Source organism: Pinus tabuliformis, chromosome 8 (assembly GCF_031772625.1).
Source record: "Pinus tabuliformis cultivar Carrire ecotype Pingquan chromosome 8, CPIR1, whole genome shotgun sequence".
NCBI classification, from domain to species: domain Eukaryota; kingdom Viridiplantae; phylum Streptophyta; class Pinopsida; order Pinales; family Pinaceae; genus Pinus; species Pinus tabuliformis.
In genome coordinates this window covers 894,765,892-894,788,782 of record NC_142294.1, presented here as the reverse complement: position 1 = coordinate 894,788,782, position 22,891 = coordinate 894,765,892, and positions in this window count along the sequence as shown.

Below are 22,891 nucleotides of genomic sequence, written 5' to 3'. Positions count from 1 at the left end.
GTAAGAGGAAACACCCAATCCAAAAGAGGAATTTTGATGAGAAAAGATGGAATAATTGATGAGAAGGGGCCAAGGATTTTTTTACTTAGAGGAGTTACACTCACCTACAGGGGTGTCCAAACTTACCTCTAACAAGTTTAGGATGACAAAGTAATTTTGAGCCAAAATAAGTCTAATACCACTATTGAAATCACTCATAAAATGGATAGAAATTAGAATAAACATGAGATCCATTATATTCAAAAGATATACACATTAATACAATTTTATTGACCCTTAGTTTTCATCTTCCAAGAGGTATCTTGGGCTTCCCATTACTAATGGCATTCACTTGAGGATTTTCACCTTCCTCTCAAATGAATAAGCCAAGTTTGCATAACCCAAGAGGATTATGCTTCCAAAAATACATGTTAGTTTATAGATGATATTGTATTCTTATTTATAATCTTGTGGACAAAATTATTGTTAGTAGTTTGAATCCTACTTTAAGCTAGATCATTGCATAGGAGTATTATGGGCTCCTTTGTTGAATACAAACTTACTATATGGTGGAAATAACACATGAAGCACTTCATTTTTATTGATTTAGATATTTCTTCATTTAGTTCTTTTGGAAATATGCATGGGTTTTCATGTCCATTAATTTATACATTTCTTCCTCTATTTCTTTTGACAATGGGCATGGATCTTGTAGTGGCTAATTGGAAGATGCGATAAATTTTTCCTAGTGCTCATCAATGGTGCACCTCCAAGATATTTCTGAGCCTGGATTGTGCCTTATTAGGGTTTTCCTCTATTATCTTCCTCTTCCTCGGTGTGGTAGAGGTGCTTAATAATTTGATCAATGATGCAAGGGAGAAAGGGATTCTCAAGGGTGTGAAGTCTCAGCGCAAGAAATTATTTATCATATGTGCTTTTATTTGCTCCTTGGTCTTTGAAGAACCTCATCTCCCTTAAAGGTGTGTTGGATATTTATTCTAAATCCATATGTTTGTAAATGAATGTTGAAAGATCATGCTTCCTTCCTCATTGTATTTTCTAATTCCTCCAAGTAGGTTAGAAGTTATAGATTTGTGGATTGGTTATGGTTGTTCAAAAAGGTTGAGGTTTAGGTACCTAAGTGGATTAAAAGGCTTGTTTCAAGAGCAGTGAAATTAGGATTTATCAATTACATCTTGGAAAGGTGTGTGAAAGCTTCATGTGTTAGGAGATTCCATGGATAGAAAATGGATTTGGTCTTTTGTGAATGATCATGGATAGAAAAAATAGATTTGTAGAGGTTAAACTTCTAGTGAATCCTCTATCATGGGGGGTCATGTAAAAGCATAGTGTAAGAAGGTGCATCCTAAAGCGTATTAAAGGTGGAAATTTTGGGTGAAAAGGTTCAACAGTGAGAGGAAGGCTTAAAAGGATTTGGTTATGTAGGTGGGAAGTGTTTGTAGTTTCTTATCCTTTGGTTCTAGATGATGTTCTTTGGGATAAGGTGATGGTTGAGTTAGGCCCTACTAAATATACTTACTTTATGTTATTTTATACCTCTCCCTTGGTTGGTGTTTCTCATGGAAATATGGTTTTATAATTCAATCTTGGCAATGGCTTAGGCTCAGATAAGTCAAATCTTGTCTCCCTAACCCTGCAAGCCTTCTATGTTGACTTGAATCCTATATCCCTTTGATCCCTTAGCCAAGTTGGCCCACCTATCCTAAGGGATTAGATGGCTATCCTAGTGCTCCTTGGCCCTTAGTTTTAGGAGATACCCTCCCTCAAAAAATGGGTTATGCCCTAAGTCCTAGTGTCAAGAAAACATTTGATTCTTCTTTGGTTGGTGGTTTATCTCTTGATCCTATCCATCCCAACCTAGCAATGAGATGTATCATCTATTGAAATCCTAGTAATTTTGGACATTAAGAAAGGAAAGGTTACAACCATTGCTAGGGCCATTTGAATAGGAAAATCCTTTAAGCAATCTCCTCAATGACAATACGCATCTTTCATGTTAGAGTTTCCAATCTCTCTTCAAGGAGGTAGAATATTACCCAATTTAGAATATTATTAAGGTCGTTTCTAAATTCCCTAGTTCTTTTATGAAATAAATGAATTATTTTTTGTAGAGTATGTTATAGAATAAGAGGTGATTGCCTCTCTTTCATCCATGTGAAAAGGTAAGATCCTTGTATCAAATAGTATTTTGGTGTAGATGTTTTTTTTTTAATGATGTAATGAAGGAAGTTTTGTTAAAGGTCATTAAGGAATCCATTTTTTTTGGAAAGTGTTAGGATATTAGAACTCTAACTTCATCATCATGCTCATTCAAGAAAAGAAAGATGAATAAAGAAAGATGGAGTTCTCTTTGGATATTTTCAACTAATCTCATGTTGTAGTGTTATTTATAAGCTTGTGGTCAATATTATTTCTAGGAGTTTGAAGCTTATTTTAAAGGAGATCATTTCATAGGAGAAATTTAGTTTCCTTCATGAACTAGGTGGTGATATTAGCACAAGAAGACCTCCCTGTCCATTAAGTTAGATTTATCTAAAGCATATAATAGAATTAGTTGGACATTGCTCGTTTGATGATTTTGAAAATGGGCATGGATCATGCAGCGATTATGATACGGATTGGATCATTATATTATTTATCATCCATCTCAATGAATTCAAAGTGGAAAAAGTGGAGGAATCAACTGACGAGACTTTTTTTATTGGCGGGACCAAGTTTGGAAAAACAAGGTTTGAAACCTTTTGGGAGAGTTTTGAGGCATCAAATGATGTTTTTTGGGGGTAATTTTTTTTCTTTAGTGTGAAACATTTTCATAATCTTCCACACACAAATACCTTTCCAATGGCATAAGGAGTGCATCAATCATAGTCCATATGAAAAAGTTATACCACTCAAAAGTTGACCTTCATTTTTTCACACCCATAATTTGAGAGGATGCCACGTCAGCCCCCATTATTCATGGAAAAGGGGATAGCCACATGATTATGATATAAAATACTCTAGAAGAGTCTATATTTTAACTCTGTTTAATGGTTGAGATAGTCAAAACTAACCATTGGTATGCTATCGAACTATGTTACAACCTGGCCGCTAGGAGTCAAAGGGATTCCATTCTTTCGGGTGCATTTGTTCCATAACTGAGCAAAAATAGCTAGGAGGGATAGGAGGTAGAGAAATAGAGAGGATTTATGCATTGTAGCAGCCCATGAGCCACATGACATGCTTCTTTGTATTTTCATCCATATTTCCAAACAGAGAAAGAGAGTGGAGCGACATCACCTTCTAGCTATGTTTTCTCCCAAAAGGGTTTCCCAGAGCATATCTTGTATTTTATGTGTGTGAGAGATTTTATTTTTTCATTCACTATTTTCTGCATAGTTTCCATTTGCATTCACGCACTATTTAAAACACAATCTACAGATCTAGAAATTTAATAAAGTTGTAATAGTATAAAATTTTATATTTTTAATATAATATTATCAGATATGTTGTGACAGACTGTCCAGTGGAATATCCACGACAATTTGCGAATTCGGTTAATTTGATGGGATACATTATATCTATTGTTCATCAATGGCTAACCTTCTAGATATTTTTGAGCCTATAATGGGCTGAGGGACGTCCTCTATAATCTTCCTCTTCCTCATTCTGGCAGAGATGCTTAGTAAGTTGATTAGTGATCCAAGGGTCGTCTTTCTAATATGTACTTTTCCTTGCTCAAGTGTCTTTAAGGAACATTGTCTCCCTTAAAATCCTAATGGATTTTTATTTCAAAGACAAAAGTATGCAAATTAATATTGAAAAATCATGCCTCCTTCATTGTATTTCTAATTCCTCCCTTAAGTAGGTTGGAAATCTTCTTCTCTTTTGAAAGGAAAATATGTAGGATGGATTTAAGGATAATTGAAAATATATTGATTGGATGTGGTTGTTAAAAAAGGTTGAATTTTAGGTCTCTCAGTGGAATAATATGATTCTTTATAGGGGAGGGAAATTAGTTTAGTTGAAGTCCATCTTGGAATGGTGTGTGAAAGATTCAGGTAGTGGGCGATTCAAAGTTGGTCCTTAACCAAATCCTTAAGAAATTTTTGTGGAGGACATGATTTAGAATCCAACATATTCAAGGAGCTTAATGAAAAAAAATGAATTGTCAAAAGGAGATTGGTTAATATTAATGCCCCTTTGAAAAGTAAAATTACTCTATGGTTGGCTATAAGCAATAAGTTTTTGACTTGGGATAATAAGCCAAAAAGAGGATCTGTTGGCACAAATAGATACTAATTGTGTAAAATAAATCTAGAGTCATCTTCTCACATTTTCATTATTGCACCTACATAGTTCATGTCTTATGTACAATGAAGTCAAAATGACATCATAATTCCTCTTGGTCAAATGGTAGGTTGGAATATTATTTGAAAGAATGTCTAGTGGATAAGTTAGTGAAGCAATATGAAGGTTTCCCTTGGTGGGTGTTGTGCTTCTTCTGTCCTAGATATGGCCAAGAAGAGCCTAAAACAATAGGGAAGAATTAAAAACCTTGTTGACTTTTATTGAGGTAGCCTTAGAAAAAGGTGTGTGAAAGCTTTAGGTGATGGGAGATTCAACTTTGGTCATTGACTAGGCCCTTAAGAAAGATTTTGTGGAGGACATGCCTTAGATTTTGTGGAGGGCATGCCTTAAGATCTTGAAGAGTCCAACATCTTGAGGGATATTTTAGTATACCTAGGGGGATAGTATGGGGTACAGAGGGAGGTACCCAAGGGAATAAGGTAATAACAGGATGGGCCATAGTAATAAATAAAGTTGTTAACCCATATCATGTAAGGGACCACAAGTAGTCAACAATAATGTAATAAGCCCATTGTATTAGATAGATGGTATTGAGGGAACCATGGTAATGACCCATGGTATTGTATGTATGTGATCCAGGTGGATGTTGGTGGCCACCCACCTATTCCATTTGTACCCCCACGACTGTATCTTTTAGTTTTTCATTTTCCTAATTCTAGCACAATTTACTATTTTTAGCAGTTTTTCGGGTCCTGAACTTCCGAAGCCATTTTGAGGCCCTAAATGACGTTTTTTGGGAAATCTAGGAGCAACATGGGTTCATGGACCGATGTTGCTCGTCCCAAAGTTTTATTTCTCGGATATATCTTTCTAATGAGATATTGTACGTGTCAAACAAAGATTGGGTGCCAAAGTTACGACCCCGGGAAGTTGATGTACCAACTTACCCAAAACGGGGCCCACAATTTGGCGTTTCATCTTTTAGGGTTAGGTTTTGGGATGTAAAGGGTTTTCCATTGTTTCTAAACAATAAATAGGCATTCGAGCCTCATTGTAACACAGTTCAGAGACATGTAGCTGCCACATCTCTTCTAAGAGATAAGCTACCATCGCCCTAGCTGGTTTATTTCCATTTCTATTTGTAAGCATATTTCAGTATTCTACATTATTGAAATATAGTATTATTTCTGCTGCAACTTTGTGTATATGGTTCTCTGTATTTTGTTGCATTCCTGTTTAAATCCGAATTAGTGGTATCAAAGCGGTCTATTTTTTCTCTATTTTTCTTTGCATGTCCCTAATGCGGTCGGGATACAAGGAGTTAGGGCTTGAACTGGTCAAACCTTTACAAGACCAGCCTTGAAAATACTGACGGCCTCCCATGGTGGATGAAAAGAAAGACGAGGGGGCAAGAGATCCTATCAAAATCTTGCTCGAAGAAGCCCTCGAGTGGCAAAGGAACGCGATGATGGATAGCTTTGCGCAGATCCTTCAACGGCTACCCAAAGGCGACGCATCTGCTTCCAACAGCTACTCTGGAAACGCCACATCATTTAAGGTACAATTTAATTTTGAAATCCCCATCTTCGAGGGTCAAATAGACACAGATGTCGTAGATAAATGGTTAAATCTGCTAGAAGGGTATTTTTCCTTTCATGAATTTTTGAGTCGGGAAAAGATTGTTTTTGCTCTTCTCAAAGTAGCTCCCCACGTCAAGGACTAGTGGGAAACCTATTGCGAGTAGAAGGATGGAAGTATGGACTCACTGTTCTCAGCCTCACCCACTTGGAATTCATTTCCGAGATGCCATTAAGGAGCAGTATTACCCTGTCAAAAGTTACGAGGACAAATACATAAAGTGGACCACGCTGTGGTAGAGATGGGACCAAGATGTGTCGGAGTTCACAAACATTTTTCATACCCTTCGTACACAGTTGGGTATCAAGGATTCTGAGCTACATTTGGTACTCACATACCATGACTGCTTACACAAGTACATCTAGGAAGAGATGGAGTTCCTAAACATCTCATCGCTCGGCACGACGTACCGATACACTATCAAAATCGAGAAAAATTTTAAACAGAAGAAGCGAGACTTCGGATATGCAAATCCCAAGACCAAAGGACAAAGCCAAGGTGGTGTGACCAAAGACAACCCTTCAAAGCCGCAAGAAAATAACAACACCACGAAGTCGAAGAAGGACACAGGAAAGTGGTGTGAGTTCCACAAGAGTCCCACTCATAACACAAGTGAGTGTTAGACCAAGCAGTCATTGGTGGCCAAGTTGAAGGCTTCAAAATCAGATGCATGTTCCGACCCTGAGGCGGAACCCGACAAGGGGAATGGAAAAGGGAAGCAGATCATTGATGTAGAGCCTAGCATCACTGTTGCCACTGCCAATATCTAGAAGAATGAGTCCGAAGATCCAGAGGAGGGGGAGCATCTGTTCCACTCACAGATGTGGGTGAAGGGTTTGCTGCTACAATTCATTGTCGACAGTGGCAGCCAAAAGAACCTCATTTTAGAAAAGGTCATGAATTGGTTGGGCGTACCGACTACACCACACCCGCAACCGTACAATATTGGGTGGCTTCATGAAGGAAAAGATCTCAAAGTTCACCAATAGTGCTGCCTTCCCTACAACATCAAGCCCTTCACAGATGAGGTATTTTGTGATGTTACACCTCTAGATGTTTGTGATGTACTATTAGGCCAGCCATACTTGTGGAGATGACATGCTATGTATGAGTCAAGGCCTCTTGCTGTCATTATTTCTTTGAATAATTCATTATACAAGATACCAGAGCTAGCCCCACCTACTGCCACCTCTTTGATCACTACCAAGAAAGGCAGCAAGCTCATCTCACAGACTAGGAAATTTATTTTCTGTTTGGTTCACTCCCAAAGTAAGGGGAAGATCATCGCCACATCCATGACCCCCGCGAAGGGTTCCTCCACGCAGCAGTAGCAATAGAGGGATAATGTGATGCAGGAAAGTGTTCCCTCTGCGGACAGAGGCAACCCCTCTAGCCCTAGAGTGGGTCTAGTCACAAACAAGGATAGATCAACTATAGCTCTCCTTAAACAGTCATAGTTGGAGGCCTACCTCAACTTGTGGTCGATGGAGTTTCGTTGTACTGCTCCAGCTTCCACTTCCTTCTCTTAATGAGTGATCAACCTAAAACAATGCAAAGGAAATACAACAAAGCACGTAACCGGAACAACAATGATCTATTTACTCACAAAGTCAAGAAGTCATGAGCTATCAAGTACATTACATACAAGACATAGGAAAACATCATTGGTTGCATTAATAATGAAATAAGAGTAAGCTTACAACCAAAGTCTTGACGTTACAAGCCTTCTCAGAGGGATCCAGCCAGCATGTTCCTCAAGCATTCACTCTTTGAAGATGGATCTCCCAACATACAAGTCTCTCTCACTCACAAGTTTTACACAAGATTAAGGGCACTTCAAAACCTTCCTCAAGCTATCAACAATCCCTCACTTGTCACACTCACACCAGCTATCTAGCAAACTCACAAACACTAACAACATTTCTCCACTAGCCAACTGTAAGCAACTATTCCCAAAAACTAGCAGCACATAGCAATGGTGAGAGTCCAAATAGGAGAAGGAGACTCCATGAAATGTGGAAGAGTGAGCTTATCTCCAAAGAAGGTAGCACAAATGATGGAACAACCATGCCAGAGAAAGGAGGGTGACATAAACTATGACAACAACCAGGTCTGAAGTCATCTGGAAGGTCGACTGTTGGAAAAAATTCGCCTAATCTAGATTATCGCGGGTACATAACTGATTTTCTGCACTAACATCGCTATTGAATAATGTAGCTAGTCAAGTCATCTTTAAAGATTATAAGCAACCTCGCGCTGGCACATAAAATCAGACCATCACGGGAATCAGGTGTACTTCCGTGATGGCAATGCTTCTGGACTGTTTAGGAGCGCCCTTCAACACGTTTATTTAGCCAACGGATGTGATGAGGCAGATAACTTAGGAAAAGTGGGTCATTTGGGATTATCGAGCATATCCATGTCGGAGTAACTTGCACTCCGGAGGAAATTCAACTTTATATTAATCTTTTTTGCGAATTTCGTGATGTCTTTGCTTGGTCTTACAAAGAAATTCCCAGCATCAATCCTAGCATCGTGGTGCATGAGATACCTACGTATCCGAGTGCTAAGCCTATCCGCCAGCGCCTATGCCCCGTGCACCCCCGAAAGGCGGCAAATATTAAAGTGGAAATTGAAAATCTTCTTAAGGTTGGTTTTATTTACCCCATCCCACTTACAGATTGGGTCTCCAATATCGTCCCTGTGACTAAAAAACAGGGCACTATCCGAGTCTGTGTTGATTATCATGATATTAACTGGGCTTGTCCCAAGGATAACTTCCCCACACCATTCATTGACCAGCTCATCGATGAGTGTGCTGGGAGTGGAATGTATTCATTTATGGACGGTTTTTCTGGATATAACCAGATCAATATTGCACCTGCGAATCAACACAGGACTGCCTTTATCTGTCCGTGGGGCACTTTCGCCTACAAAAAGCTCCCTTTAGTTTGGAAAACGCCGGTGCTACCTTGCAACGTGAAATTTCTTACGCATTCCATAATATTCGACACATTGTGTAGGCGTACTTGGATGATCTACCAGCTCATTCAGCAAAACGTCAGGACCACCCAGCTCATCTTTACGAAATCTTTCTTCGTTGTCAACACTACCGTATCAGGCTTAATCGTCATAAGTGTGTCTTCTGGATTGAGTAAGGCAGACTTCTCAGGTTTATCATCTCTGGAGAGGGCATCCGTTTGGATTCCCTTAAAGTCGAGGCTATTCTGAATCTTCCCCCCCTTTGCTTCTTTGCAGCAATTGCAGAGTTTGCAGGGCAAAGCGAATTTTTTACGATGATCCATTTTGAACTATGCTGAAGTGGCCAAAGGTTTCACGCAGTTATTGAAGTGGGATACCCCTTTTCATTGGGATGCCGCTACTCAAGAGTCCTTTGAGCGTCTCAAGGTTATCCTTGTTTCAACTCTGTTGTTGCGTCCTCTGAATTATCATTGCGACTACACTCTATATTTGGCCACTTCCAATACCACTATTGGCATGGTTCTTGTTCAAGATGATGATGATGACACTGAGCATGTCATATATTATCTCAGCCGCAATCTTCTAGATACGGAAACTCGATATGCTTACATCGAGAAGTTGGCATTGGCCGCTGTTTGTGTCGTCCAACATTTCCGCCATTATATCTTGTTGCGTACTACGATAGTGGTTTCTGATTGCAACCCGATGACGTACATCTTGTGACATGTGTGCCCCCCGCTCCATTGCAACCTATTGTTACCGTCGACCCTTTTGCAAAATGGGGCATTGATTATATGACCTGTAACCCTCGCTTGGTCGGGAGGCATGGGTATATCATCGTTGCCATTGATTACTTCACAAAATGGGCCGAGGCGATGCCCACATTATCTGAAGACGGTCACAGCGGCACAATTTTTGTTTAATCATGTTATCTCATGGTTCAGAGTCCCTCAAGCTATCATCACTGCTCACGAGAAGCATTTCCGTAATCACATGATGACTGAGCTAACAACCCAGCTAGGCTTGCGGCATGATAGTTCGACTCCATACTATCCTCAGGCCAATGGCTAAGTAGAAGCCGTCAACAAGGTTCTAGTTACGATGCTTCAACGTACCATTGCCATGCACAAGTCTAACTGGCACTTGATGTTATTCTCCGCCTTGTGGGCCTACTGAACTTTTGTGAAGGATGCCAGTCCATGGAAAATTTTAGGGGCTAATGTTCGCCCAGTGGGCTAATTTTCCATGATTTCTCCACAAAAAACATTCGCCAATTTCCAATTTTATAAAAGACGATTCGCCCAAATTTTAGAATATAAAATTATTTTACCTCAAAAATCGCCAACATTATAGAGAGACTATATATAAAATAATTATAAATTTGATTAATTTTACAAATATATCAATAAACATTTATAATTTGCATATTAGGGATTAGTGAGATTCGCCAATGTTTTAAACTTCAAGAAAATTTTCCATCCTTAAAATTTTCCTTGGATGCCACTGGTTTCACTCCATTTCAATTAGTTTACGGACTGGAGGCTACCCTTCTAATTGAGTGCAATATCCCTTCTTTGAAATTATTTGTCAAATTACTCCCCAACACTACTCCAGTAGAAGAACGCCTTCTTTATCTAGAACGGCTAGACGAGACTCGTCGGCTAGCTTCTCTAGCTATCGAAGCATAGAAGAAGAGAGTGAAAACTCACTTCGCTCATACTATCCATCCTTATTCTTTTGTTGAAGTAGATTTAGTCCTGCTCTACGATCAAGCAAATGATAAGCTAGGGGCAAGAAAATTCGAGCCCATGTGGCACGGGCCTTATATTGTAAAGAGAGTTTTGCAGAAAGGGGCATACGAGCTAATTGATTATGAAGGGAATCCTCTCAATAAGCACCGAAATGGGCTTTACTTGAAAAAGTATTATGCGTGAATTTCATGCACTTTGATTTGTACATATTTTTGTTTTTAGCAGGTTTCTTGTGTGTGTATGTTTTGGCTTGGTGTGTAGGCATGATTGCTGCTTATTGTGTCTTTTGCTTCTTGTGCAGATGTCTGGTGCACCTTACATTGGTTTCGCTGATGGTGCCTGCTGCACTACTCGCAATTTGTCCTCTGCGGCATGGGTAATATACGATCCTCATGGTGAGTTGACAGACCTTCAAGGTGTTTGTTTAGGTTGTACCATAAACAATGTTGCTAAATATAGTGTTGTTAATGAAGTACTGGCCGAGGCGATTAATATCGGTATTCATACATTGGTTGTGAACCTGGACTCTCAGCTTGTCGTCCACCAACTCAATGGGCGATATTCTATCAGCGACCATCGGATTTTAAGGTTGTATTTACGTGTTAAATTGTTAGAAAGGAATTTTGATTTCATTACATATCAGCGTATTCCATGACGATTAAACACGTTAACTGATGCATTGGCTAATCATGTATTAGATAGACATTTGCATAACATGTAATCAAAATAGCATACAAGAAGCATGTAAAACACAATAATAAACCATAGGAATATGTGTATATATATATCTCATGTGGCACACTAAGGTCCTCAAAAAATAAGTGTACATGTTCCAACAGAGTTTGTGTTCTCCATACATCCGAGACACATGTCTCTCAAAAAATCACCAGCAAGAAATCAAAAACCTAGGTGTCTACTGTGGTGGGTTATGCTCCCTATAGCATACCACCACCCGTGCCACCTGCCTCAATAGGCGATGAACCCTGGGTTCCACTCCTATTGTGTGGATCTGGAATGCTATGGGGACCTCCTCGATCCCCATGTAATCTAGAATCCATTCTGTCAGGCCCTCAAGGTTTCGGGCCACTGTCTGCACCATATCATCAGCTGGAGGAGCCAAGGGTAGTGCCGTGGTGCCCTGCGCATCCCTCCGTGCTTGGAGTGGGTCTAGTCACAAACAAGGACAAATCAACAATAGCTTTCCTTAAACAGCCATAGTTGGAGGCCTACCTCAACCGGTGGTCGATGGAGTTCTGTTGCGCTGCTCCATCTTCTGCTTCCTTCTCCTAACGAGTGATCAACCTGAAACAATGCAAAGGAAATACAACAAAACATGTAACCGGAACAACAATGATCTATTTACTCACAAAGTCAAGAAGTCATGAGCTATCAAGAACATTACATACAAGACATAGGAAAACATCATTGATTGCATTAATAATGAAATAAGAGTAAGCTTACAACCAAAGTCTTGACGTCACAAGCCTTCTCAGAGGGATCCAGCTAGCATGTTCCTCAAGCATTCACTCTTTGAAGATGGATCTCACAGCATACAAGTCTCTCTCACTCACAATTTTTACACAAGATTAAGGGCACTTCACAACCTTCCTCAAGCTATCAACGATCCCACACTTGTCACACTCACACCAACTATCTAGCAAACTCACAAACACTAACAACACTGCTCCACCAGCCAATTATCAGCAAATATTCCCAAAAACTAGCAGCACATAGCAATGGTGAGAGTTTAAATAAGAGAAGGAGTCTCCATGAAATGTGGAAGAGTGAGCTTATCTCCAATGAAGGTAGCACAAATGATGGAACAACCATACCAGAGAAAGGAGGATGACATAAAATATGTCAACAACCAGGTCTGGAGTCATCTGGAAGGCTGGCTGTTGGAACAAATTCGCCCAATCTGGATCATCACGAGGGCATAACTGATCTTCTGCGCTGACATCGCTATTGAACAATGTAGCTAGTCAGGTCAACACTGAAGATTAAAAACGACCTCGCGCTAGCACATAAAATCAGACCATCATGGGAATCAGGTGTACTTCCGCGATGGCACCGCTTCCAAAATGTTTTAAGAGCACCCTTCAGCGCATTTATTTAGCCAACGGACACGATGAGGCAGGTAACTTAGGAAAAGTGGGTCATTTGGCAACATCAGAGAGCATTTGTATAACATGAGCATGAATGACTTTGGACAGATGACATAGTAGGAAGACTGAGATGAAGATAGTGACAAATTACTGTGTAACAGATGCCCCGTAAAGTATGAAGTCCGAGAGAGTGGGAGCGGTGAAATGCTTTACGAAACTGGCTGAGCTGTAACACCATCTGGGAGAACCTGTACGCAAGTACAACTGATATCTCTGATAATCAAGTACATGTAGTCTAGGCATGGGCACAACCATCCAAAAGATATATGAAATAGGTCTGTGGTATGGACGTAGCCATCCAACTAATGAGACCATGATGATGATAAAGGTATGGTCGCAGCCATCCATGAAGACTCAGGTATGGTTGCAGCTATCCATCAATGAGTCATGTAATCATAAACCAATCCACACAACCCAAACATGTGTAATATGAGTTTGGGGTCTTGAACCCATCTGATCATAGTACAGATTCTAACATGTGAATAGATGTGTTGAGGTCGAGCATGATAGAAAGTCACTTGATTACCAATCAATGATGAAAACCATTAACAAGCGCGAGAGAAACCACCAATAATGCCAATGGTTCTCAAGGTACACTCTAGCACAATCCACGAAGTGTGAAAAAGGAGTTGAAGTCGAACACTGATGGAATCACCCAATCGACGATCAATGATGTAAGTCAGCCGTCAGGTGTGAAGAACTTGCTGTTACACAGAAATTTTTCACTGTCTTCACTCCAATCTTCCTACTGTGTCATGTGTCCAAATCATACATGCTCATATTAGACAAATTCTCTCTGATGTTGCCAAATGACCCACTTTTCCAAAGGTATCTGCCTCATTGCGTTTGTTGGCTAAATAAACCCGCTAAAGGGCACTCCTAAACAGTCTAGAAGCGCTGCCATCACGGAAGTACACTTGATTCCCGCGATGGTCCGATATTATGTGCCAACACGAGGTCTCTTGTAATCTTCAGCGATGACCTGACTAGCTACGTTGTTCAATAGCCATGTCAGCATAGAAGATCAGTTATGGACCCGCAATGATCTAGATTGGGTGAATTTGTTCCAACAGTTGGCCTTCCAGATGACTCCAGACCTGGTTGTTGGCATAGTTTGTGTCACCCTCCTTTCTCTGGCGAGGTTGTTCTGTCATTTGTGCTACCTTCCTTGGAGATAATCTCACTCTTCCACCTTTCACGGAGACTCCTTCTCCTATTTAAACTCTCACCATTGCTATGTGCTGCTAGTTTTTTGGATAGTTTTTGGAATGGTTGCTAATAGTTGACTAGTGGAGCAGTGCTGTTAGTGTTTGTGAGTTTGCTAGATAGCTGGTGTGAGTGTGACAAGTGTGGGATTGTTGATAGCTTGAGGAAGGTTGTGAAGTGCCCTTAATCTTGTGTAAAACTTGTGAGTGAGAGAGATTTGTATGTTGGGATATCCATCTTCAAAGAGTGAATGCTTGAGGAACATGCTGGCTGGATCCCTCTGAGAAGGCTTGTGACGTCAAGACTTTGGTTGTAAGCTTACTCTTATTTCATTATTAATGCAATCAATGATTTTTTCCTATGTCTTGTATGTAATGTACTTGATAGCTCATGACTTCTTGACTTTGTGAGTAAATAGATCATTGTTTTTCTGCTTACGTGCCTTGTTGTATTTCCTTTGCGTTGTTTCAGGTTGACTACTCATTAGGAGAAGGAAGCGGAAGTTGGAGCAGCGCAACGGAACTCCATCGACCACCGATTGAGATAGGCCTCCAACTATGACTATTTAAGGAAAGATATTGTTGATCTGTTCTCATTTGTGACTAGACCCACTCTAGGGCTAGAGGGGTTGCCTCTGTCCGTAGAGGGAACACTTTCTTGCATCACAAATTGGCGACTCCACTGGGGAGGAGCTTTGGCCTTTGTTCTTTTCTTGTTTACTCTTGTCTTTATCTTTGTTTTGGTCTCTTTTGGAGTTTTGGGGGTTAGTTATTGGTCTTCTGAGTTTCCTAGCCTAATTTGGGAACACCCTTGATTTGATTGAAGATTTGACTGTTTTTTATTTGGGAGTTTTTGGTTTGCCTGTTACTGTTTTGAACATCATCGCAGCTTTAAATTTAACAGTTGTGCTGTCATCGCATCCACCCTTTTGTATTATCATGTTCATTGTGTAATTATGCCTAACAGTCACGATAGTTCTGTAAATCATACCATCGCGGAAAAGTCGTGTACTTCCACGCTGACATCGCTTTGTTGCTACGTCGTGTTCTTTATCACCGCTTGTTGCTTGTGTATCACCCGCGCTGATTGCTGTAGAATTGATTTTCTCAATTCTGCCTCCTGAATCCATCAGTCTTGCTAGTCCCTTGCTGTTCTCACTTGTTTGATAACTTGTTTTTCACTGTTGATAGGTTGAGGCACTCTCTTTTGAGCTTTGTTGAATGAATCTTGTTTTTCTTGCTTTCTGACCTAGTTTCATTGTTTCAAGTCTTTTGGATCAGTTTCACTTGGTTGCTTGGTTCCTCAAATATTCGTTTGCAGCTTGCTGTTGGTTTGATTGAGCCTTCCCCTTTGCTTACTTCTGGTTGATTTTTTAGTGATTGTTATTGGACCAATCTCGACATTGATTCGATTTATCTTCAATACCTGGGCATAGATTAAAATTGTTTGGATCGACCATTTTTCCACATTAGTTTATTGATTATTTGTTTCTTTTAGATTTAAGAGACATCAAAATCAAAAGGATTGCATTCATTTAGTATACGAAAGTGAAAGTGAATTTGCATTTCAAGTTGCATATTGAAAAGCGAATGATTAAATCTCTCATTAGTAGTATCTGTGCACTTTAGGAATTGATGTCTGCTTGCATTGAGTGACTTCCTTTGATTCTTGGTTTTCTTGGTTTGTGAATGATCTCTCTACCCTCCCATAGGTAGGTGTTCATCGAAAAAAAGGACATTTCATTCATTCTAACTGCATCCTAGGATTTGTTATATACATACGGTAAGGTCTGAAAACTGAAACATAATCCAATATCAACTCTAAAATAAATTGAGTAAATCTAACAATGCATTGGAACATAACACACACTATTTAGAGGTCTAGGCTAGAGACGTGCTTCGGCATCGTTAAACCTAGTCACTTTGGTTTCCACTCAAGGTTGGGTGATTCCTCCTTCTGTGACTCAATAGTGGTCTAGCACGGAATTATGCTCCCATGTACTATCGAGTATATGCTGGGAGACCCCACTAAGTTATCATCCTTTATCCATAGGAAGTCGTGTCTACTGCCGTACAAGCCGTAACGCACCTAACACAACATTCGGGAAGATTGACTACCGTACAAAAAGTCCTTGGTTTTCATATGACTGCCAAGCTGTATATGCAGTTTTACGGATTTGTCTGGTAAACCTTTTTTCCTAGTTCTCCAGAGTAGTCACTTTCATTCCTTTTTGGACTCCCTAAAAGAAAAGTTCCATCTGAGCACTTGTCACTACAGGCTCATTAAATATTTGAAGGCGACTAGAGTCATATTTTTGTCCTTTTCTCGACTCTTTAAAGATGAAAAGGTCAAGTTCCGTTCCTGTGTCTTAAAATTTATTCAGCCACGATTCACATTTACCCTGTTAGATCTTGTTTGCGTTAGCTTGAGTAGGGTCCTTCCTCGTTAGTTTTCCTAGGACTTTTGAATCATCATCCTAGCGGAATCACCAGTCCCGTCTCCCATTCCAAGTGACCAAGGGTCTCCTTCTTCTGTTGCTTCTAAGGTACCAGTTGTGAGTGATACTCTCCCTGTTATTCTGAGTATCCAATCAATTAACTCTCACACTCCAGAGGAAGAGACTTACGATATTCTCTAGAACCCCATTTGGGAGCCTTCCGAAGAAGATATTCCCGGTACTCCTCCTAGCATCTCGGTACCAATGTATTCTTCTGATATCGAGGACACATCCCCTGTCACAAGTGAAGAATCCATTGCGACGAGCAGTGAAATTCCCACCTCAATGGAAACTACACCTTTTCGTATGACCCCTCTTGGTGTTACGTTACCTTTACGCTATAAGGCTTTGATGGATGTTATGGGTTCTAGGACCCCCCTTATGAGTTCTATGTGGTTACACACCATCACTCCGACCTCAGAGTATTTTATTCCTCAAATTCACAATGTGTTTTCCACTTCCGTCCCGACTATTCCAACTGTCTTTGTGGCTTCTTCAACCCCCGTTGTCGGTGCCATTACTGCATCCTCAGTTGTGACCAATGCTGCTGGACCTTCTTCAGGGTCAACAAATAGTGGCCCATCGGCATCTGTATCCGGAGTTGTTGATCCTACACTAAGTGCCCCACATTCTTCTGGTTCCATTCCAGCAGGGGGGGCATATGATCAATATTTGCATGCTCTTCAGAATCCAGATCCTAAAAATTTGTTTCAATATTATGATTCTAGAGGGGCTCATCTCTATCATCACAGACCTTTGCCACCTCAGCCTACAGTTGAGGTCACAGTCCCGTTATCCGTTTCTTGGACCACCAATGGTTATGGTGGTGGCCAAGTATCGCCTGCACATCTTCAAGGACCTTCTATCAAGGCCAACTGTCTTACATGTAACCCTCTTATGGGCAGTAGTATTATAGGCAGTCTTATCCAGGGTAACTTGGAGGCCCACAAGGACAACCCTTCTAGGGACAACCTTCGGCCTCTGGTGGTCTGACTTTTACCTATTTCGCGCAACCTTCTGGTAATCCGGGACAACCTCACATCCAACAAGGTCAACCTGGTATCTAGAAATGCTACCCTTCTGGGCAAGTCGGTCAACCTTACGTTTAGAAAGGCTAACCCACTGTCCAGTATGGTCAACCATCTGGGACAAGTTGGTCAGCCTCAAATCTAATCAGGTCAACCAACTGTCCAGTCTGCTCAGCCATCTGGTCTATCAGGACAACCCAACACCCAGCAAGCTCAACCTTCTGGGCAGATGGGTCAATCTCAATCTCAACTAGGCCAACCTTCTGGCCAGGTGGCTCAGCCTCAATTCTCTCAAGGACATCCATCTGGGCCTACTCAACTAGGCACTCAAATGATTGTTGCATCTCAAGCTCAACTCGGTTTTCAGCCCCAGGTTGGGCTCTAGACCCAATCTGGTCTTCAAATGCAGGTTGGATCTCAATCCCAATCGGCCTATCAAACACAGCCTACCTCCCAGGCTTAGTTTGGAGCCCAACCGCCTTATGGTTTCCAGCAATTCTAAGGACAAACTCAATTTTCCCTATATCAAAATTATCAACAACTGCAGGTGAGTCCTTACCAGAATTACCAGCAACCTTATGTTTCTCCTGCATGCCAAGTTGGTAATCAATGGAATGTTGGGGGGCAAATCCAGGGTCAGCCATTCTATAACCCCTATGGAAAAAATCCCTACGGACAAAACCCTCGTGGGCCAAATCCTTCCGGACAGAATCAATGGGGGCAATTAGCAGCTAGCTGGAACTTTGGTACTACTTCCTACCCATGGCCTCAGATGTCTACTAACCCTCAATTACCCTTTTTAGCAACGTTGGAATTACCGGATGTGTCCAAACTGACAAATGATCCTATCCTTCATAATCCGTATTAGCCCCCGGTTCCAACTAAAATTCCTGGTGATTGTCCCAAATTCGACGGTAAAGCTGGAGAAGATCCCCAAGCTCATGTCATGACTTATCATATATGGTGTTCATCGAATTTGTGGCTTGATGATTCAATCCAGCTCCGTCTTTTTCAAAGGACTCTCACTGGCTCTACTACTAAATGGTATATTGAGCTAGCTCTCGGATCTTTTCAAGATTTTAAATCGTTGGCTATGGCATTTTTAACTCATTTTTAGTTGCTGATTTGATATGAAATGGGCACACACCTCTTGACATCCTTAAAACAGAAAACGACTATGCATATCTCTGATCATATCCATGAATGGAGATGGCATCATCGTTTGATTAAGTTTTGGATTCCCGATTAGCTTCTCACCGACTGCTTCACGACCTCATTCATTGGTCCGATAGTACGGGACATTGCTATGGGGGCATGTGTAACTAAATATTAGGCTATTGTGCATGCTCAGTACCATGATTTGGTTTACTCCCAATCCAGTACGCTATATGATTATTTCCCTGATGTCTCGAGACCCAGAACTTCCAAAGCCCGACCAACACCATCTGTTGATGGTGTCATTGGTTCTATTAATCCACCTTTAAAGAAAAATTCCGCGAACCCTGGGAAGAAAAATTTGAATGCTCCAAATGAAAATACTTCCCAGGCTGTATCCAATTCTGGTAGTACTTCCGAGGTTAATGCCATCCAGTCCACCACGACAGACAAAGCCTCGAAAGGAAAGAAGAAGGGAAAAGGAAAGAATAAAGTGGATCAACCTAAGTAGGATTCCCCTAAGCCTCCACCCGAGGAAGGTGCCAAACACAAGCCCAAGTATCCTTGTCTTATCTATGATGAGGATCACTATACCAAAGACTACCCAAGGTGGTCTGAAGTTAGTCGTTTGTTGAAAGGTGCTCCCAAGACTCCTGTTGTGCTCAAAGAACCTTTTCCTTCACAACAAACGCAAATGGTGGCTGACCCATCCCAATCCTCTTATCCCTTTGGTTCTCAAGTGTTTATGGCTAGGATGATTCCCATCCACATTAGTAATCGGGAAAAAGAGTATCCGTCGCCTGCGGGGAAGGAGCCTGAGGTCCCCTCTAGCACTCCTCTGCCCAGTTCTGGTCCGCTCCATATCTAGAGACCTAGCACTGAGGCACTATTCCAATCCCCTCCTAAAGGTGTACTCTGGAAATATTCTTACAACCCTAATGCTCGTGCTACTTAGCACTATAGCATTGTTGAGGACTTAGCCCAGGCTCCATCGGCTATGTCCGCCCTAGAAGTACTCCAGAGCTGCCCCTCTTAGAGGAAGTCCTTGCTATCAACCATCGTGTGGCATAGACCCAGCTGACTTGGATTTGATTACTTTTGACCTGGAAAGCCATATACCAAGACTGCCTCACCAAATTTCCTTCCTCATTTAGGTCATCATCAATTCCAAAACGACTCATCGTACAGTCATTGATGAAGGCGCTTCAACTTGCATCATGTCGGTTGCCTATTGGAAGGATATTGGTTCTTCGACTCTGAGCCAGTCTCCTACGACCTTGGAAGCCTTTGATGGGAGAGAGCCTTGAGCTTATGGTATACTCCCACATTTTCCCATTACTTTGGAAGGGAAGATAGTCGAAGTGGAAGTTGAAGTTGTTGATGCTAATCTTACCTACAACCTCCTTCTGGGATGCAACTGGAAATACACCATGTGAGCAGTGGCTTCATCTCTATTTCGTGTCATTCATTTCCATCATCAGGGGAAGATCGTCACAGTAGACTAGCTGTCATTCTTTGCCTCCTCTTCCGAAGGCAATATGCCCTTTGTGGAGCATACCTCCATCCCATATGAGAGTGTGGGAGCTGGACTTTTTAAAGATCCGGCCCTGATGGGTGTTTTTCCACTCCCACCTCCTAATGTCACTCCTATTAATATGATTTCCTTTCACTCGGATCCGTGGGTTCTTCCCCCCACTGATTAGGTAGACACATGGGGTGATGAGATGCCATTGAGTCTCGCCGAGCTCAACTACATCGAAATTGTTTCTGCATCGGCTCCACCTTCTGAGCCTGCTCCTTCGAGCAGAGCTCTCAACTCATACGCTCATTCCCCTTGGCTTGGAGATGATGCTTCTTCGGACCCTTTAAAGGAAATATTTCCTTCTAATGAAGCTATTATTAAGACTATGTCTCTCAAGGAACCCCCTTGGTCTGATGATCACCATCGTTCCTCGTTTCTCCCTGCCCACCAGGAAATGCTTACCTGTCTCAAGCAGTTTTCTCCTTATCTCCCATCCCAACCCCTTTAGACACCCATTCAAGTTTATCAAGTGTCTTCTGAAGGAAACATGGGGAACATCATGCAAACCCAGCCCATCGACATCTCTGTGAAACCAGGGATTGTCGAGCATATCCATGTCGGAGTAACTTGTACTCCGGAGGAAATTCAGCTCTATACTGATCTTTTTTGCGAATTTCGTGATGTATTTGCTTGGTCCTACAAAGAAATGCCCGGCATTGATCCAAAAATAGTGGTGCATGAGATACCTACGTATCCAGGTGCTAAGCCTATTCGCCAGCGTCTACATCTCGTGCGCCCCTGGAAGGCTGTGGATATTAAAGGGGAAGTTGAAAAGCTTCTTAAGGCTGGTTTTATTTACCCCATCCCACTCACAGATCAGGTCTCCAATATTGTCCCTATGACTAAAAAATAGGGTACTATTCGAGTCTGTGTTGATTATCATGATATTAACCGGGCCTGTCCCAAGGATAACTTCCCCACACCCTTCATTGACCAGCTCATTGATGAGTGTGATGGGAGTGAAATGTATTCATTCATGGATGGTTTTTCTGGATATAACCAGATCAATATTGTGCCCGCAGATCAACACAAGACTTCCTTTATCTGTCCATGGGGCACTTTCGCCTACAAAAAACTCCCTTTCGATTTGAAGAACACTGGTGCTACCTTCTGATGAGCCCCAAATTTGGTAACATTTTGGGCTCATTTGGCCTAAATACCTTTTCTCAATCCTTCATTTTTCATAACTTATGCATCATTTTTTAGTATGTTTATGTCATTTGTACGAATTAGGGCAGTCACTATTCCTGGGTGGCTAACACGTGCTCATTTCAGGTTTTTTGACACATGATTGGAACAAAAATAAGCAGATAAGGACCAGGAGACAGCCAAGATGGGGTTGAGGATTCGTAGGAGGGTTGTCCACAGCATTAAATGGCCTTCCTCGGGATCTTCACCCCCAACTCCGAGCTCCAGCAGCCACCACAACTAGATTAAAAGACAAGCAAACTGATTTTGAGGAAGCAGCAGTTCACTCCTAGTTTGGTCAGCCAAGTCCCACTGATTTAGGAGGCCAGCTTGGGGCCTCGTGATGTATAAATGATAAGGCTTTAGCCTTCGAAAAGGACTTTTGGAACATTGTTGCACATCCTGCACTACGAACTGCTAGCTTAGTTTTGCTCTTTTGTAGCCATTATTGGCATGCTCTTTGACTTATGATTATTATTTTTTAATGGAAAGCAGTTAGATTTGATCTCAGTTCTGAGCTTTTAAAGGAGCCATAGCTCTCGGGGTTGGGCCCAACCTAAGAGCCTAATCTTCTTCTGTATTGTTATCTTTTCTTTCAGCATTATGGTTTTTATTTACATGCATTTGAAACGCAGTTTGTTGAGTTAGATTTCTTGGTGTGGTTAAGTAGGTCATTGTTAGAAGATAGAGTTGCTTCAGCTATTTAGAATAAAGTGAAGAGATTGGAGTTGATAAAAGTTCCAGAAAAGGGTTGCTTGCACACTCATTTTCACCTCTTTCTAGGGGTTGGAATTGCAGACAGTGCTACCCACCAAAAACATTGGTTTACGAATCCATGCAATCTGTGGTGCAATATTTTCATTTGTAGAAGTTGCCCATGCGTTCAGACCTCTTGGAATGTTTCTTTGCTTCAGTACCATAAATGGTTTTCCTTAGAAATAATGTTGTTGTTCATTGGTTCCATTAAACAGTTAAGAATGTTTTGATTATGTGCATGACGTGGATGATTTGGTTCAGTTTACACTGTGCAGTGCTACTCCCTCACCTTCTCATCCTTCTAAGCCTTGCCCAGGCCAATTACTCACCTCCCAATTAGACCCCTTGTCTCTCAGCTACTCTACTACCCACGTTATCCTACCTTTTCGGCCTTCCATTCCCTCTACCCTCCTTTAGACAAACTAGCTTAGCACACCCCCTCATCATCTCATCTCTTTGTCACTAAGTCATTACAAACCCCTCTCCTACCTCCCTATACACCCATGCAGCCTCTTCCACTCACCCATCACCCAAAAATCCAATTGTAGAACATCCTGTAGGAATTACTGAACATCCTGTAGAAGTTCTGAAACATCCTGCAGAACCCCTGCAGACTTCCTGTAGAAGCTCATAAACGCGGTCTCTTGGTAGCC